Genomic DNA, 20270 nt, shown 5'->3' on the forward strand with positions numbered 1-20270 from the left:
GTTACAAACAAAAATGCATAGAAAGGGAGTAGGGAAGGGTGTAAGCCTACATCTGACAAATCAGTAATTTGGCAACAGGGAGATGAAATACAATTGATTTGTTTATCAGACCATTCTATTAACCTCTAATGCAACATTTCATCATTTATAATTGAGCTTTCCATTTTATTATTAGACCTTTATAGCTAAATTGGCATCTTGCAGACCAGGCAATACAAGTAAGCAAAGCGCAGGGCTTCAGACACAATTCATTCCCTTCATGTATTCTGCATAGAAGCTGCATCAGCCCCCATTTTACAATGTGGCTGAAATCTTGTTCCCACATTCTCTCCTGGCTGTGCTTCCCTCCTCCACCTGCAAGCCACTTTGCCAGAGATTTTCACATAGACCCACTCCTAGGAGCCCTCCCTACCTCCTTTGTGTGAGGATTGTGTAGGTTCGCTAGAGATCTGCAAGCTACAATGAGCTTATTTTGACTGAAGCAGGCTGAGGCATAGTACAGCTAACAAGCTTCTCTCCTGGGAAGGTGTGCAGATGAGTGTCTGGTGACAAAAAGGCTCTTAAGCCAACACAGCTGCAGCTGAAAGACAACATGTGGATAAGACCTCGCTCCCCCATCTAAGCCCGTTTTGTTGTGTACAGTAGACCTGCAGTGCAGTTTATGCTCTATCCATTTAGGCACGACTAGGGAAAGCAGTCAGACAGAAGAAAGAACTTGAGCCAAAACTTTCCTTTTGCTACTGGGCCAAAGAAAGGCTGGAGAGGAGGCTTAGATGTGGTGGTTAGGGCAGTCAGATGGACAGCCTGGGTGCTATGAATACTAGAGTATGTTACTCAGCCTTAGCACAACATAAATTCAAGAGGATCCAGCTCAGAGAGACCCAGCAGAGCAGAGTGGCTGGATGTGGGAAATGGGCTTGAATGTTGTCCCAATTTGATGGACACATTTTCATGTCCCAGCTGAGTCTCCTGAGGGGAAATAGGGAAAGGAGGGTCTAGCTTGTGAATCATGCCAAGTGTTAGCTGCCACATTGCCTGCCTGCATCAGATTTGCATAATTGTGCCCTTTCTCAATAGCAGAAGTGCATGCACCTGGAGGGATTTGATGGCAGAAGCACAAGTGCCTGGGGAATTCTGGCACTGCCAGGGTCAGCTGGCAGCTGAGAAAAGGTTCAAAGACTCTGAATACTGAGCTTCAGAGCCCAAGTTCTCTGTCCAGGAGACAGGACGGGAGAATTGATCCTGTTGACTGTTCCTGAATTGATCCTACTGACTTTTTGGTTGGACAAATATTACTTCCATAATTTGAAAGTTGCTTTCGCAGTTCTGAACCCACAACTTCAAATGTCACTAATGCATTAAAAATCCCATATAATAACCTAATAACCAATCTTAGTCCATTCCTTTCTCCATCTTTTTTTTTTTTTCCTTTCTGATGTAATCATCCTTTTAAAAGAGGACAAAGTAATAAAGCTTGTTCTCAAAACTCTGCCAATTATGTGAGTGGAGACTGCTATCAGCCACATTTGGGAGAAAAAAGACCTTAAATTACCTATGCTGACAGCTAATGTCAGAGCAGATTATAAGTAAAACTGGTTATATTCACACCAATGATTCAGTGCAACAAACTAGGCCACTCCATGAACATCCTCGCATGTGTAAAGTGACATGTTTCATGAGATAGGGAAGGAAGAAGAAGGTACCATTTGATAACTGGAAATGGATTCTACCCTACTCTTCCTGAAGTCCATGCAAGAAATCCCCTGAATTTAAGTAGATATAAGAAAAAGGCAAAACCCAAAAAAGAATAAAGTATTATTTTCTGGCCAGTAAGAGGCTTTTACTAAAATATTATTGAGTAGTAACAAACAAACATGAAAGCTACAGAACTGCACTTGACATGAATGTCTTTTTTAAAATAAACAGACATGTTTGATTATTTGTAATCCACTATAATCCACTGTGTAATGTTAAATATTTTAAGAGAATTTTTCTTCTATTTGTTCTCAGCACGGCTGGCCTGAAGCCAAAATGTTATTTTTAAAAGCAACACTTCACTAAGGGTTTTGAATTTCTTTCATGTTGGCTCTTTTTATAGCATTTTGAAATTGATTGTGCATAGCAAATTCACAAACAGCAAAAAAGCTATGGCAGCATATCTCTTGTGTAAATTCTTGGTCTCATTTCCTGGGGTTCTGCAGCAGAAGGGACTCTACAAAGTAGTTGCTGTGAGAAACAGACCTGTAAGTACAGAAGAACAGGTAAAATCCTGCTTTTATACCTACAAAGCCAAAATACAACCAGTTCCTCTCTGCACCTCTGCCAGAGCAGAAGCAGCAGCCGGGTTTCTTAAAATGCTACAGAGCTGAGGATGCCACTGCTGAAAGAATTGGGCTGAGCCTTAAACATGTATAGAGGTCTGGAGAGTGTCTGGGTTGTCTATAGACTGAAACCAGGGCCCAGGTTTTATCATACAGTTTTGAATACACTTTTTAATGAAATTTTGAAGCCAAAAGGTGAAGTAAATCAATCTCTGTAAGAAACTGTTTTCCTCAGTAGAAAGTAACACAATGATTTTTCTCTGTTAGCTTTTCATTCCCTGGCAGAGTGAATGCTTTTGCTCCTCCTGGGGATGCAGCTAGCAGATAGTGTTTGCTACAAATATTCTGTTCCTCCTGGTCCCAACAGGTATTTTGCACGATCTCTCCAATCTCCTCCCTGTGACAGACTGCTGTGGCCTCTTCCATCTCCTGTTCTGTCTCAGCATGTTTCAGATCTTGAATTTGAACATCCAGAATTAACCATGCTACATATGAAAGTCTGGGGCCTGGACCTAACATATATTGGTTTGGCTTTCTGCTCAGGAGGTATTTTGTCTCAAATGATGAAAACGCGTTGTAAGTACAGATTGGCTTTCATTGCATACCAGCTCTGGGATGGATAGGACACAGGTTGTATTTAAAAATACTATTTTGCAAACATCAGACTAGAAACATGCTTTCCTAAATGAAAATGGGGATTCTCTAACAATCACCTGTCTCCAGGAGCTGGGGCTTTAATTAAAATATCAATTATTGCAAGACTTGTAATGAAATTGCCAATCAGCTGTGCTGAACATCTCACCTTCCTGCCCTACTCATGCAGGCTTCTAAAGAAGTAGCATTCCTTCTTCCAAAGAACTTTCTGCAATGTAAAAAATAAGCTGCATGAGCAGCCCAGTTCTCTTGTAAGATATTTGTATAGGCCTATAACCTCTTTCAGGGATTTCTTCTTAATTTGTATTCATTCACAACCAGCAGAGAGAATGAAAAGTGTGGCAGGGAGAAATTCATTCCAGGAGTTCTGCAGCACCCTGCAGCTTAGCAAAGGTAATTTGTGTAGTTACAGCTCTTCTTTTATTGAATACATCTGCAGCAGTCATTGGATTGGGATGTTTCCTTTATGCCTCCTTGAGAGCTAGTACATATCCTGGGTGGAAGGTTGAATTTGAAAAATGTTCATATAGCCTGTGACCAGCTATGGGAATATGAAAACCAGAGTACTTTGATCCTATCAAGCCACAGAAATACTACAACATACACAAAAAAGAGAGAAACAATAGAAAGGACTCATGGGTAAACAGCTATTTATTTGTTGTGATCTCACTCTAAAGATTTTCTCATTAAGTCTTAATGTGGTTTGGTACAGAGGTGAGCTGGGGCATGGGGTTGGAGATCATGCCTATAAATAACAGCAAATAAGAAAAACAGTTTTAAAAACTGTTCAGAGCTTTTTTCCTTGTCTAAAATAGAATTTATAGATTTTGCCCTTCTACTATGAGGATGAAAATAAATCTTAAAGTGCAATTAGAAGCAATTCAGAAAAAAAAATAAAAAAAAAACCCAACCCAAACCCAAAAAACCAAAAGCTTATCATGACTAAAACAAGGTCAGCTGCAGGCAAAAGGAAGAAGAGAACCCACAGCCACAAGGTTGATGTTACCCAGCCAAAAGTACGAGGAACAGGGTTAGATGCTGAGAGTGCTCACGGAATACTATCTCCTCACAGTGGCTGAAAGAGATGTAATGACAGAATGTACTCCCTTTTAAACCCAAAGGAAAATTCTGTTTGACTGAGTCAAAGTTGTCTGCTACTCCTTTCCCATCCCTCCCAGGCTCTGAAATGTTCAGAAGTAAAATGGTGACCCATTCTACTTCTAATTTTCTTCCTGCAGTTTTGCATTTTAACATCCTTCCTGCCACACCTAGAACAGTGGCCATTAGATTCACGTGTATCTAGGGAAAGAAAAAGACAGGCATTTAAGAAGTGTAGATTCCACAATATAGATGTTTGTCAAAGTTTTGCACAATAGACCAACTGAAAACTAATCTTCCTTTCTCCCCCAGCCTCAAGCTGTGCTTACATCCCCCCACGTCAGAAAAAACACATTCATCAATGATCTGTCTCTTTCCCATCCCACCTGTCAAACAGCTGTAATAAAAATATCCACCATATAAATTACTTTGGAACTCAAAGGGAAATCTCTCAATTTTGAAACAACTTTGCTAATTTTAAATGGAATGGGGATTCTTTTTCCCTTGTGTTTCATGCTAGCGTATACATTCTAGGACTTCATATTTTGTTACCAATTTACAGCAAGTATTCATCCATATTACTACAGGGTCCTCCAGCAAATGTAGAAACAGATTGACATTAAGAAGCCATACATTTTCTGTAATGAGTCACCTTCTGCAAACCTTGCCTGTTCATAAGTACACAGAAAAATGGAGCTCCTGGGAAAAAAGATTGAATTCTTATCCTGGTGGGGGGAATGGAGGAGGAAAGTTGTACTATTAATAAATCCAAATGTTAGGCTTAACTCAAAATGCACACTTTAGGCAGGGATGATATATTGTACTCCCCCATTTGAGAAGGAATGGCAAGGAAGGCCAGACATGGCTATTTTTCCTTGAAGACAACTAATTTTCCTTCATATGCTTATTCAGGATTCGTGGCTCAAGTGCCTTTTAACTGGGAGCCCCCACAGGAACTGTGTCCCAGCCCTTTCCCCACCGTCAGTTCAATGGGTATGCAACTCCACTGAAGTGAAATGCTCTCTTTCCCTGTTTAGCTTTCAAGAGCAGTGAGGCATGTTGGTTTTTTCTTTTTTTAGGATTGAGAAAGCCAACTCATGTGTCAAGCCATACATTGCAATTGGATATGAATAAGGAGCTATCCATCACTCTCCCACATTCCTGTGTTTACTAAAGGGTCTGTTTAAGGAGCTGTTAAAGGAGCCTTAAAGGCCCCAGACGCCACCAGGAAGGACATGTTCCCCCAGATTTCATAATTTGCACAGGAACAGAACTCCAGTGACTCTGCTCACGTATATTATCAGCACAGGGAGCATATCCAGGATGGTCTAGGACTGCAGCTTCTAGATGCAGAGATTTGAGGAAGCAGAGACTAAGCAACAAAGAACAGGCTGCTGTAGTGACTACAGAGTTCTCCGGGACTGCTTAGGCTTTGTCAGGATCCACTTCAGGCCCCAGAGCATGCCAGAAGGCAAGGGTGCTTAAAGTCACCCTCATCTGTGTTTCCCTCAGGCCTCCAAATTAGAGACTGCACCTCTGAGATGCGGATCTGAATTTCAGTCAGCCTTGACTAATGAATTGATGCTGTCTGTTTTGGCATGGGGCTTGTCCCTGCAGTGCAAAACTGCTGAGAATAGGGGGCTGCTCCAAGAGCAGAATTGATGCTGCGAGCAACAGAGTGATCACTGCCCTTGTGACTGCACACAGTCCCCTGCCTTTGATGCTGCTCCAAGTAGACAGCACGGGGGAGGGACACCCACTCAGATCCCTAAATACCTGACCCCTGTGATGCAGGTCAATATGCCAGAGTGCCACTGGCATGAGCTCAATATAAATGCAGTGAAAAGGTACATCTGGGGCGCGTGCCCTCAGTTTTCCTCATCTGGCTATGTCCCAGGCTCCAGCTGGATAACCAGCTGTGTCCCAGCTCTGAAGCACTGCCAAGCTTGGAGCCTCTCTGCTGCCACTCCTTCTCTTTCTCCTTGCTACTACTTCTCATTATTTTCCCGTTTTCCACACTTCTGCTGCATAAAAATTGCCCATCTGACAAAGAGTGTTACAGTCAAAATCTCATTATGGGCACAGGGGAACACACCTTATTTGCAGAGCCAATAATTAGAGTTTATTGTTAGTCTGATTAATGTTTCAACAGTAAAATCAAAATGAAACAAAGTCCAGTTACTATGATGCTAACATTTGTAGTCCGTGTTAACTAATTATTGCTAATTCTATTATCAGTACAGTCCAGGTTGTTAGTCACCAGCTTCCTGGTATCTACCTCTTTTTTGTCATGCCATGCTCACCTTGCTTATGAGTAGCAACAGCAAGTAATTAGTGTCCCAAGTTCCTCACTGGGAGGAGTATGCTGTTGATGGTTATTTTCCTCATCTTTGGTCCTGGGTCTGCTTGGAGTTTTCATAGTCTGTTGCTATCCCTTTTTTTAATCGGTGCCCAATTTTAGTAACAGAATATCCACTTAGGGGTTGTTGGAACAACATACATGATTTAATTTCTTCGGGCTAAACCCATGAAATTCACAGTGTTAAGCTAAATAACAAAAAATAAGTTGGACATCAGCCACTGTTTGGCAATTGCTGGTTCAGCTAAAACAAGCTAGTGTAAGCTCGGGACCATACAAGGCCTGAAGTGGCCTGGTTAAGATAAAATAAAATAAGCACTTTTTCAGTAGCAATGGCAACATCTTATTTCCTAAGGTGCAGGGCTACAAAAGCTGTGTTCACAGTGGTGCTGCTGACACATACGTGCTCTCACACATACCAATTACGTCAATGTTTTTGTCAGTAAAACTCTGCTTACCTGATCTTTTTCCAGTTACAGTCAAATGTTAGATGTTGTTCCCTGAAACACCTACAGTTTTCTTTCCAGCTGAAGTTGCTCGGCTCTGTTCACATCTGACAGAGTCACACTTGCATTTCAAGAAACAGCAGCTTGTGGTTTCATGTGGTTTTCAACATGAAAACAGCCTCCGTCCTGTTCTGGACACTAACGTCAAGGAAATGCTTTAGCCATTCAGCACTGAAACCAAAGTTCAGTTCCAGCAATAGTAGCATTACTATAGCCATTACTAGTACAGGTAGTAGTGTACAGCACACAGGTGCAGACATAAATTTATATATTTTTATATATATTTATATATACACATGTAAGCTCAACACTTGGAATATGGAACAAAGTGACAATGTATCACACTTCTGACAAACTTCAGGCATTTATAAACAGAAAGGAACGAAAATCTAAAATGATATATCTTAGATTTCCCATTTAATGAAATACCGTATTTTTTCATAGACAGCCTGAACCTTGGATAATCCCTACTGCTTTAAAAGCGCCCATACTTGAAAATAAGTCCTCTTACAACCTACAGTGTAAAATAACCTGCAGTAAATCAGAAGAAAGGGGTATTGGCTAGAGATTATGGGGAGGAAGGGGAGGCAGACAGCTCCAGGGCAGACTTTCCTTCATATTACCTGCATGTACCTAACACCTGCATTGTTGCTAAGCTGCAAGGACTTTAAATTGGAAAGAGAATCTAATTTCTGTCTTAAACCAGATAAATTATGGATTGGTTATGTAACTGAAGAAACAACATTTCATTACAAGACAATCAGATAATGTGTAGATGGAGCTAATAAACTGCTGGTGTAATTTTGGTTTGTTTTAAAACTTGTCTTCAACCAGCACATGAGAAATGTCATAAAACTGTAAATGTCCTGCAGCTTATTTAAGAAAAAATCATTAAAAACAAAGTTATTAAGACTTTGAGTAGAAATACATGAAATCTTACAGATTAAAAAGAAGCGTACACATGTGTATGTATTTATGAGTGTATCCATGTTCAGTTTATAATAATTTGTCAGATTTTTTGGTCTCCATTTTGTGTTTTGTTTTTGAACTAATGCAAAAACAACATGGGATAAGAGGCTTAAATGCCATTGACCCTATTGCAGTAAGAGTTAGGTTTCTAAATACCTTTGAAGGTCTGGTCTTTACATTCACTCTGTTTCCACATTCAGGAATGGTAGCTTTACAATTCTCACAAAATTATTTTGAGGTTAAATATAATAAAGATAATTAAGTGATCAAACTCCTTGGTAATTGAGACTACATGGGTACCTTAGACAGGTGAATAAACAGTCATGTTTACCTTCAGGGCAGTTTGACAATTTTCAGCTTACATCAGTTTGCCCATAATTAGAGGTGAGAAGGAAACAGGAAAGCAGAAAGTGGGAGGACTTTAGGATCAAAGCTAAGTGACCTTGACAGGAAGGTGGTTTTTATCTCTCCAGAAGGAAGTAACCTAAGCTGACAACAGTCACCGTGCAGTAGAAGGGCACATAATATTTAGGATAGTGGTACAGTGTAATATTTAGGATAGATTTGCATTAAAATGCAAATAAGTGCAATTTTTGGAATCTCTGAGATTTAATTAAATGCGTCCTCTTTTGCAAAAGCATGGATTTCTCTAGATACAGTCAGTAAACATTTGGTCACTTCATGTAGTATTTAAGCTCCAGTGTCTTCAGCTGTAGTCATTAAAATCAGGCTAACAGAATTTTTGTCAATAAAAAGAATAGCAACAATTGAAAGAAGCAATAGTAGAATGAAGAAACATTTAAAAAAGAATTAAGAGTGACATGCTGGCTTTTATGACACAAAAATCTCATCAGTTTCAACAAGACTGAGGCTGGTTGTTTCTGTTTACCACTTTCTGTAAAAGCATCAGAGAAGTTTAGTTTTGCCTCAAGAAAATACTTAAGACATATGGACTAGTCTTTCCCCTAATGGAAGAATAGCAGATTTATCCCTTTCTGATGGGGAGCAGTGTCAGAGACTGTATTGACACCTCGGCTGCTCAAGCTTCGTTTCTTACTAGAAATGCTTTTCTTGAGCATTAACTGCTCAGGGGAATATCTTTCAAATGAAAAGGATTTTCTGAAATAAGAAGGAAGTCTCTCTTGTCCAGATTAGTATCTCTTTGTCTTTTTTTTTTTTAAACAGAGACATCTGTTTACAGACATGAAAGCACAAATTATGCAGAAATACTTTCTTTTAATTCTGCTCCTCCCAAACTACTTATCCAGTGTTTTTCATCTTGGTTATCAATCCCGGCAGCTCCGTGGAATTAATTCAGAATCAAAACCAAAACTCCACTGAACAAAGGAGGCCAATTTTGCCGTCTTCAGAGGCTTGCACAGAGCAACGTCCCACTGAATCCTGGACCTAGAACAACCACTTACATCAGACATTTTGTATTTTTAGGATTAGCTCCTTCAGTTGTCTAAAACATAATAGCAGAGCTGTCCTAGAAGCTTCTAATCCCCAATTTGCTGTGTATGATGATCACATAGTTATTCAGCATTAACAATATAGTTAAGAGTTGCAGTGTGACTCCCGCTACCTTCCATGGAAAATGATGACAAAGAGTCTGTCTGGAACAGATTTTAAAATAAAGCACCACATTCACGTCTCCATTACACGTGGGGAAGATTTCAGTAATTCCATTAGATACCTCACTTCCAAAAAATTATAAACTCTTCTTATATCCCAAAGAGATTCTACTTATAATTGCAAAGAATTTAACAATACTTTTAACACCAATTGTCTTAAGCAGATTGGAATCTTTCCAGATTTTTTTTTACTCCTAAGCAGCAACATGTTTACAGGGATGTGATACATAGCACTGAAAGGAACCTTCCTACAGTTTTTAATGCCTGCAGGAGTATGCTTTAATAATACAAGCAAAGGGGTTAGTCACTTGTATTATTTGATGTTCACAGTGTATGTATGCAGAGCTGTGTGAACTAAGAGAGAAAAAAAAATAATTGTGTGATTCAAATTCCCTCAATATTCCTAATTAAACAACTCATTAAAGTTTTCAAAGAACTAGTGACATAAGTGGCATTATTAAATACTTCAAAAGCTATTCAGTCACAAGTAACATTATTCTTTTATACATTTTCATATTCTGAGAAACATAAAATTACTAGCAAAAACATATTAAAAGGCCCTTTTCAAAGAAGAAAACCACCTCTCAGATTAGTGATTTGAAAAGCAAGTATGCATGTTTCCTATTCAAGAAACTTCAAGAGTTTCAGAAACATCACTCACTGTTCACAAAACCTCAGTTAAGTAATGAGTCATCAAGTGGCTGGAAATACACACTGAAGTGGTAAAGTTTATTGCCTCACCTGAAGTCACAGGCAGAGTGTAGATGATTCTGGCATGCAGTGGTACAACAAATAAATCATCTTGCCTGGACAAGAATGTCCCACTAGCCAGATTTCTAGAACATCCCTGCCATCATGGCGTGGTATTTATTCACCCTGGATGAACCTCAAACGTGCCTTATTCCTATTTTAATAGTCATTAACCAGTCCTAGTATCCTAGTAGCAGAAATAGTCCCTTACACTGCTGCATCTTTTTTTTTTTTTTTTTTTTTTTTTTTTTTTAAGCTAGCAATGAGGGTAGCCCAGGAGGACTTGCCATGGATATTTCCACCTGCTGTCATTCATTATAGCCCTGCTTGAGAAGATCTCCTAGACCCTTAATAGGATCCCAAGTAGGATCAAGAGATCTGAGAAGGGAGGCCAGCAGATCTGCATTAGCTCTTCTGCTACAGCTTAAGCTGTGCAGTTAATAGAGGTAACATTAAGAGGCTTTTAAAGAAGCTATAGCATTTTAGTGTAGCCAGTTACTATCACGATCAAAGAAATAATAAACTCTTTCATCAAAGAAAAGATGTGACCTACTAATCTACAGTTCTTTTAATAGCACTCTCGTAATGAAATGAGTCTTAATGGGCATCTCTCTATTTTCCAGTTGATTGCTTCTGTTGGAGCATATTTGCACAAATGCAGTTCACTTGCCCACAATAAGCCAAGCATTGCAGGCGTTTCTGATTTGGTACCACTCTGCATCCATTTCACACTGGTAAATGACCATGAAAGTCTATAAGAAATAAGAAGGCCCTTGACAATCAAATACAAAGCCAAAGTTCAGCTATTTCTATCTTCCCCAGGTCCAGTACCATATGTCCCTATGGTTCACCTAGCTTCATAGTGGGAAATTATCACACTTTTCTGTCAAGAAGTAAAGAAAAATATGGTGAGCACTGAACCTCTAGCAGAGAGAATGAAGCAAACAGCAGCTGGTGAATGGAGAACTGCTTAAGACAGACAACTGCTTTGCTCTCCCACAGATGAAATGGGGCACGCTGAAAATGTGGGGGTAGCAAGGAAAGTTGCTGTAAGGGGGAACTGCAAAAGGCAGGCAGAAGAGATTAGGGTCACTAAAAAGAGGCAAACAAAAAGGATAGTAGCAATCACATGTAGGATTGTGGCTCTCCAAGAAATGTGAAGTTACAGACAGTTGTAAATAGCCAAAATGCAAAAAGTAGAAAAGAACAAACTCTTTTGCACATATAGAAGTGCATAAACTCTAATATGCCTAAATTAGAATCAGGTGAACTCCACCTACCTGTTAGCCCTTAGTTGTACCAGTTGCTATAATCCCATTATCTCAGTCTGTGAGTTTCTTCTGTAGGAAATAAATCAGGATTTTAGCAATTAATATCATGTTTGACAACAGTATACACTGCCCAAAGCACAACCAGGACATTCCTGTCAAAGAATTTTCTTTTACTTGTGTCTGTTATTGAACTGCTTCATTACTACATCAAAAATAGTTAGTCTTTGATAGGAAGATATGCTGGTGCCTATTGAAAAAGAAACCTTACCTCCTCCTTTCTTTTATTCCTGGCTATGCGTGTGGCAGTATAGCCTCTGCCTTCATTATCACACTGCAATGCTTGAGGGAGAACTGCAAGGCCACTAAAGCAGCTGCAAGCCCAGACTTTTCCTCTTGTGTTTGGAGAGTATGGCTGACACCTTGGCTTTAAGTAATTGCTGATCAGCAAAGACAGGATCTGTTGTCTATGGTTCTGTCTCATTTATGGGAGCTTGTGGATAATTTTCCTCTCATGGCGTGGAGATAGATGCCTGATAAATGGTAGGCTGAGTGCGCATAGAAAAAGTGAAACAGGATATCTCTTCTACAATACAAGAAACAGTTTTCAGGGAGAAGCTGACCAGATGTTTTTTTAATGTGCCTAAAGATTTGGAATAGTTCCCTTACTAGAGATTTTTGGGTGGTGGCATCTCATGCCTTTCTCAGAATGGAGTCTTATTTAAAACAGCTCCATTTTTGCTTTACAATGAAAAGCCTACAATGTCACTGATCATTTCTAAGAGTCTGTCTAGGAGACTTTCAAGTACCAGTGCCTAAAAAGAAATAGAAGAAGATGCATTCAAATGATGTAGCTTTTTTAGTGGAGTGACAAAATGCTTTAACTTAGGCACTTCGAGTCACCCAAGAGTCTTTCACTTTCTATTAACTGGGTAGGGAGACTAGGCTCCTTTTCAGACATCAAATTTTGTTGAATAACGTAGTCTGAATTCCTTTTTGATGACACTCCTGCTTTGAAGAACCTGATAGTTCTCTATTCTAAAATAAATAAATAAATAGATAGATAAATAGGGTTAGGGAAAATCCCAACTTTATAAAAACAACTGCAAGCTTGATAGCAGCTTATTGCATGTCTGAAAACAACAGTAACTTTCACAACAGGATGACAACACTAGAGAGTTCCATCAAGTGCTGCAACAATTTTCATGCGTTCAGGGATACTTTTGGTACTGCTGAAAATCCTTTGGCTATGATTCCATGTACATCTGCTACTCTCTGCCATTAAGATATCATTCAGGAATAAAAGACCGATGTATCAGATATGCATAGCAGTAGGAGTGCTACCTATTTGTTCTCCTACTAAATGTTTTTTACTACTAAATTGCTTAGCTGTTTTAGTCTTCTCTCCATCAAGGAAAAACTTAATATGATTTACAGCATTAGTATTAGCTGCTAGTCACATACCCGTCCCCTGTTGTTGGTTGTAACGAAGCATTAGGGGAATGCTTCCGGCTGCAGGGGGACAATAAAATATTGTGGAGACCTGTCCCATCACCTGCAAAAGGCAGAAGTGGCAAGAAGCCTTTTGCAAGACCAGCTACTGCTTCCTCTTAATGCCACACAGAAGCACCACAAAGAGGATAGGATCAGCTGGAGCTGGGTCCGTCCTTCCTCCTCCATATAGCTGCTTGCAGAGGTGACTAGTCTGTGACACCTACATAATGTTGCTGCTCTTGCAGCAGTTACTGCTCTTGCCTGCACACCCGGGGGACATCAGATCCTTTTCCAGGTGTTTCAACTACAGCGTCCACACACTCTCCAGCATACGCCTACATCCAGCCAGTCTGTGCAGCAAAGGTGCACGTGGTGGTTAAAGCACAGATATTATGGCTTGGACTGGCACACCATCAGAAAGGAAGAAGAATAACCTTGTGATTAAAATGCTGCTGTATGCCTCAGGAAATCTAAGTCCACGCTCCAGCCCTGCACAGGTAATGTTGAATGACCACAGAAAAGTCACTTTATGCAACCATACAATGGAAACACGATTTCCTTACTGTGCTTCGATCTTTTGTGTTGAGGCTGTTTATGCACAGTGGACAAAAGACATGCTCACAGTGTGGCTAAATACAGACTTAGAGTGGGCATCTCTGGAAAAGGATGACACTAAGGCTCTTTTCAAATGCCAGGTGAAAAAAAAAATCAAAATATCTGAGAGCAGACAAACATCATCATCAATCCAGTCACCAGCTACTTCATAAAGTCATACAGTCGTCTTTTGCCACCACCAGTCATGAACTAAAGATGAAGATGTACTTCTCACTTTCTCTCTTTTGTCAGGGTGTGCTTTTGTGAAGGCTGGTGTTTGTGTGCGTTCAGGTCCACCAGCATTAAAGCAGTTGCATTGTTCAAAAGTGCCACATTAATAGATCCTAGTGCAGGATAGAGGTGGTAGTTATCTTAACATTTCTTCTGCATTTAGTTATTTTTATAGTTCTGGACCTTTTTTCATGCTGAGAGAATTGAATAAAAAAATTACTTTGAAAGACACTATAATCAACCACTGATGGCTGCAATTACATTGTGTACTTCACGTCTTCAGAAAGTGCCTCTAGTTTAAAACCACAAATCTTTCAGTTTGAATTCTCTCTTGGCTCTGTTCAGTTTTATTATTTCAGAGGTGTATTTACAGGAATGATCGCTAGAGTATATGGGTTTATATAACAAAGATAGGAAAAAAAAAAAGGTGAACATCAGAAGATTAAAATTTCCTCAGCTATCTTCACACTGAAAAATTGATATTTTTTTTTTCTGTTGATGATTATTTACAAAGGAATGCCTCATGGACAATGAAGGAAAAAAAGCATTTGGATTTCAGAGCTGTAAAAGCTAATTCACATTTGAGAAAATTATTAGATGGAGACTTCCAGATCTGACTGGTCATAAGAGAGATGTAATTGTAAAGTAAGCTCAAACTCAACAACTGCTTTTTAAGTCCAAGTCAATTATGGACAAGTCTGCAGTGTTACAGCTTCTGAGCACATGAAACTTAGCTATTACTGAAAATCTAGTAAGGAATTCTTTGCTATGTATGAAAATGTATCAATATGATATATTAAAATGTAAGAATATGACACTGAAAAGAAGTTAATGTGATAAATCTGGAAGCCTCCGTTTTTTTGAAGTTAGCTGGAATACTGTCTTTTCTTTGTACAACTATTGCTACTTTAACCTTTCCCCCACCCCCCCGATGAGAATAATTTTTCTGCAGATTTCCCATACAGCCTTAATCCTTTCCTTGCAGTCTTGCCTGCAGGGTAGCAGAACCACATACTTTACATTTGCAAGGACAGCCACAAGGACAGCCTAGGGTCCTGGCTTCCCTGGGTCATTCAAATTCCCTTAGAGACTTAGACATTGCTTCTTCGGCATGGCTTTGCAACAAGGTAAAATACAAGCAACTGATCACCAGATCCTCACCTAACATGCCTCATTCCATACTACAGACTATCACACTTTGCACAGCAAACACGGGATTTGGCCATTATTCTTCTCCCCCATTAGTGCTTTCCCCATCTTTCATTCCTCAGGCTTTGACAATTAAGTGTTGATGTCTTCCTCCTCTCTGTCAGGCTTGATGGGTTAAATACTTGCACCTGATGCTTAAGCCAGGGGAAGGTTCTTCCAGCAGGACTGTGTGAGTATGGAGAGTATCTCTCACTGCATGTTCTTGCCAGAGGACTAGCAACTGATTGTCCTGCACAGGGAAACTGAAGCTGAAACCTGCAATCCAGTTTCTGTGGTGGGCCATTTGCTCTGTAGAATTGGTTGGGATTTAAACAGGGTCAGTTTGCCTGGCAAACTCAAATCGGTACTGGCTGAGTATGCATCTGAAAGGTATGATATCAGAATATTTTTAGTGCATCTCCACATCTTCTACAAAATTAAATATAATTTAAAGCTACCAGAGCAAAATCCTCCTTTTCTTCCAAAAGTGTTGTATGTACTTCATATAATATGACTATTAAAGAAGCCAGGAACTGGTCTGCATCTATCCACCACCAACCATAAATCAGACCTGATTTGGGGGCAGTGAAGGCACATACGCTGCTGGATTCACAGTGTCATCTGCTAGAATGAAAGAGCAGGCTCTATTCTGTCTTTGTGCATTTTTACCCAAGAATCTAAATGGTGTCTGTGACGATGGATGCAGTTTAGTTGTGTTGCATAAATGAGAAAAAAGAAAAACGCAAACAAAATCCACCTAAACCTACAACATTTCCCATGCTTAGTTTCCTAAATTACTATACCACATCACTTACTAACTTTCAGCTCCTTACTCAGGGTCTGTGTGAGAATAACAATGCATTATCAATTCCTGAAAATACAATTAATATTCATTCCATTGTACTAATGGACCTTAATTCCTAATGTATGAAGGTTTGTACCCAACCCTCAAACAATGAAACTGCACCTAGATGACTAGTGAATAAAAGAGAAAAAAAGAAAAAAAGAGAAAAAAATATCAGCACTTCTGTTTAAATAAAGGTTATGTCAGAAACTTTAGAGACAGTGATGGTTGTTGGCATATTTAGAGGCTATCTAAAATCTAATAATCAGCAGCCCATAACATCCAGGATTTATAAATACATACAGAAGAATAATTAAATGCATGGAATCTGAAAAGAAATTTTCAAGTCCAGAATCTAGGACACTTTATAAAACATATTCTTTTGAGAGTTTATTGAGGAGGGGATACTATGGGGCTGAACAGAAAAGAATGAAGAAAAAGTGTTTTCCCTCTCCTCGCTGTTACCTCTCGCGGGAATGCTCTTTGCTAGTCTGATTTATTTAACCAGCAGCTGGGAAGCACAGCACAACCCACAGGGCTGAGTGGGAGTGAAGGTGGAACATCTTTGGGGTTCCTGGTGTCAAGAATTTGCACCTGATGCCTGTCACTGTGCCAGAAAGGCATGTCCAGGGCAGAGCTCCCTGATTTGTAGGAGCAACTCCAATGGACACATTTTCTCTTTGATTTATAGCTGAAATAATTAAGTATTTCTCTGAAAGGGTGTGAATTTGCACTGAATTCTCACACTGGTGTCATCAAGACATTACCTACATTAATGAGATACTGTGGGAGAAGGTGAATAGAAAGGTTGACTAAGAATATCATCACCTAGGGGAAATGATTTTGAAGTAAGTTGATGTTTATACTGATTAAGCAATTGTTTGAGGGTTTGATCCTTCAAAGAGGCATGAACATAAACTTTCAATCTGCAGCTTGTCACACCAAAACAGTTCTGTGACTGCAAGTAACAGTGTTTTTATGTTAACAATCATCATACCTAAAGTTAGACTGTGATTCTTTTAATGCTTGGCTATGCAGATTCCTTCTTCTCCCATAAACCCCCCAGATTTGCTATATATTTGAGCTGACAGAGCTAAGCCAGTTGTCTGAGTCTGTTGTACAGTAAAATTGTTTTTCATTCTTGACAGTTGAACATGATGAGTTCCGCAACAAGCTGACTGGGCTGATGGTCGAGAGAACACCATACTTAAAGCAGCCCTTTTGTCTTACTGCTCATCTTTACATGATGTAAAGAAAACAAAGACATTTTAGCCACAATCCCAAGGTCCCATCAGTTATATTTGCACATCTACATTTGAAGAAAATAAAATATCCCTGGTGAATGGCTTGTCTTCAAAATAAAGAAAGGAGATTGCACAAGAAAAACTATTTTTTTTTTTTTTTGCAGAGACCTCTCTGGAGCATGAGACACAGGGACTGGAGCACAGAATGGCATTTAAGAGCCACAGGATCTCACTCTTTGCTAAAGGCTCCGCTTAGAGTATAGTGCTTCTGTGCTTTTTATTCACTCAACTGAATTTATCACTATGACCCATAAAACAGTTATCAGCACCTAGAGGGCAAAGACACCCTGCATGTCATTTGGTACTTACCCAATTGCATGCTTAAGCCAAGGTCTGTAAAGGTGTGCCTCCTCTCTTGCCACTCACAGGGAAGCTGCTGGGGCTTAGCTGATCTGCTGCTTCAGAAGACTTCCCAGTCAAGAAGGACATTATGGGATCATGCCCTTATTTCAGCATTTTCGACACATCTCTGCAGAGGAGAGTAAAAGGCTGTATTTCACAGCTATGATATCATTCTCGTGAGCTATATTTCAGCACGAGCCACTATAAACCTCTCCCATGACATCAGACCTGTGAAATATAGCTGACTTCAAGTGCAGAAAATTCCCCCCAGGAATAATTGTTTCCTGGCAATTGGCACTTGAAGGACCGATTCTTTAAGGTTGGTACAAATCCTGTGTAGTTGATGCTGCTCTGGGTAGCACTGCTTAGGAAACATTAAGTGCAGGACCAGAGGTACGGAGCCCCACTGTGCGATGTGGCCATAGGGATAACGAGATGAGCACTGGGGGAGCCTGTCAAGTGATGATTTTCACTCGCTTATGCCTCAGCAATCCATGCAGACTGCACTAATAGCAAAAAATAGGTTTTCTCCTATGCTGCAGTCCCTACCTCAGACCCTGTCTCCCTGATAAGGCGAGCCGTGTGGGCACAGCCAGAGCTGCTGTCTCATCCATCTTTTCACATCTGCACGCCAAGCACAGATCATGAGGGGTGTGCTGTTAAATGGCAGCTTGCCAGGGCACTAATTAACTCACCTGGGCAGGCACCAACCTCCCTGCAAAGCAACCTGGCAGGAAAATGGAAGTCAAAAATATTGCGTGAGATATAATCTCCTCTTTCACATCACACCAGGGAAATGCCCACTAGAACAGACTCCACTCAGAGCTGGGGGTTAGAGGAGTGGATGTTAGCAGAGTGGTAAAGGACAAGACCTTTCGCACGTCAGAAGGGTACAGCAGGTGGTTAAGAGAGTATAAACTGGGAGAGAATTAAAGCCACTTCAGGTCTCCGGAGCCTGAATCTGTCCATGTTCCCCTTTAGCGACCTGTGCACTTATTTGCCCCTGCTCCATGAATCGCACTAAAAGCGATTGTTGAAAAAAATTTTAAAGCTTAGTCACTCTGTTTCTGTTCCTGCTCTATGAAGGTCACCTTGTGGTGGGCAGCAGGTCAGTTGTTGCTGTTGGATCTGTGTGCGTGTGTGTGTGTACGGTTACAGGTATGTGTGCCTCTGTCTACCTCACAATGCTCAAAGTTTATGTGGACACAGCTTCCACGACCTGCAGGACAGAGTTGGTTTTGCCTACGGGAAGTTCACTGGCAGTAACGAGAGCTAACTACAAACCTTCTCTCTTCTCTGGAGAAAACTACACTGCTTCAGAATTAATTGTACCTTTTCTCTTCTTCCTCTTAACACTAAAAAAACTGACTCCTCATCCAGAAGTTACCTTTTTACAGTATTTTACCTTGTGAAGCAGTAAAACAATATTGTTTGAACAGCCCTGTTCCATTACCTACTCCCCATCTAAAAGCTAAGTGGTATTTTCTAAGAGGAACCGTAAGGGACTTGAGGTTATTTCATGTAATTCATTATTAAGAACAATGAGAACCAGAAGAGTGGCAAATCTGAGGAATTTTAAATGCTTTAACTCCATCAGTGTAGCTCAAAAGCTAAATTCTGCCTGATTTACACCTTCAAAAAAACCAAACACACATAATATAGGGAAAAAAAAGACCTTTGATATAGAATATGATCCAAGCAGTGCTGTGTAAAATGCTTAGAAAAAAAATAAATTCCTCTTTTAAATTTGGTATAGTGAGACTGTCATTCCACAGTATTTACAAAGATTCAGAACTGCTGCATTGAATTTTAAGCTGGTTCAGAATTATTGTTTTCTGAACAGAATATGGAGGGGGGAACAAACTTAACTTAAAAGAATCTATGCAAAACCGAATGAAATTTAATGAAATTATCCTTCTCTAAAAGTATGGATCTGTTTGGACTAAAAAATTAACAAAGTCTTTATGAAACATATATGTTGTGGACTGTTTCTGTCAACTAATTCTGCTTTCTTCACATTATAAAACATTCCGAAGCTGTTCATTAGGCATTTTGCCTGACTGATTACCTGAGACTCATAGTACCATTTCTTCTTCCCGAAGAGAAGCTTTCAATGTTTTTTAAAAAACAGAACTGGCTTCACTACACTGTGGTACTTTTTGTGTAGCTTTTTTCATGATGAAACCCATGCAATCTTCAGAGATAGGGATCATTTTCATAATTATCTTGTAGGTGCACAGATATTTAGTATTAATAATGATATTATTAATATATACTATATACTAGGAAGCAGTACCTAGTAAGAACCCACAGATAGCAATGAAATAGCTGATTTTTTTATTATTATTATTTTAGAAGTTACTAATTAAAGCATTTACATATATAACTTGGTATTTAAAGTTCCAAAACTTGGTACAAAACTCTGGCAGTAGGTAACTGAGAAAACCAAAATGTCCACTGAAGTTCCTACACAGTATCAAACAGGTCTAGTATGTGGGAGATATTGACAAATATGCACATTTATTTCACTAACCTGTTTACTTGTCCCCACCTAAATGAAGCCAAAGGCAAAACTCCTTAAATGTGAGGGGGAAATCCTGGAGTTCTCTAAGTCCAGGCTCTTCAGCCCATAACTATAGTGACAGAATACTTCCTGGGAAGACAGGTGTACTCTTGCTAGCCCTTCTTCGATGTAATAAGATAACCTCATCAAG

General features: G+C 39.7%; 1 protein-coding gene across 1 annotated transcript in view; it reads left to right on the top strand.

The window, feature by feature from the left end:
- The window catches only part of CDH6 (cadherin 6), a 108011-nt gene that overhangs the window by 31850 nt on the left and 55891 nt on the right, over positions 1–20270 (top strand). The window lies entirely within an intron of this gene.

The sequence above is a fragment of the Falco peregrinus genome, chromosome 3 (genome assembly GCF_023634155.1).
Source record: "Falco peregrinus isolate bFalPer1 chromosome 3, bFalPer1.pri, whole genome shotgun sequence".
Taxonomy (NCBI): Eukaryota; Metazoa; Chordata; class Aves; order Falconiformes; family Falconidae; genus Falco; species Falco peregrinus.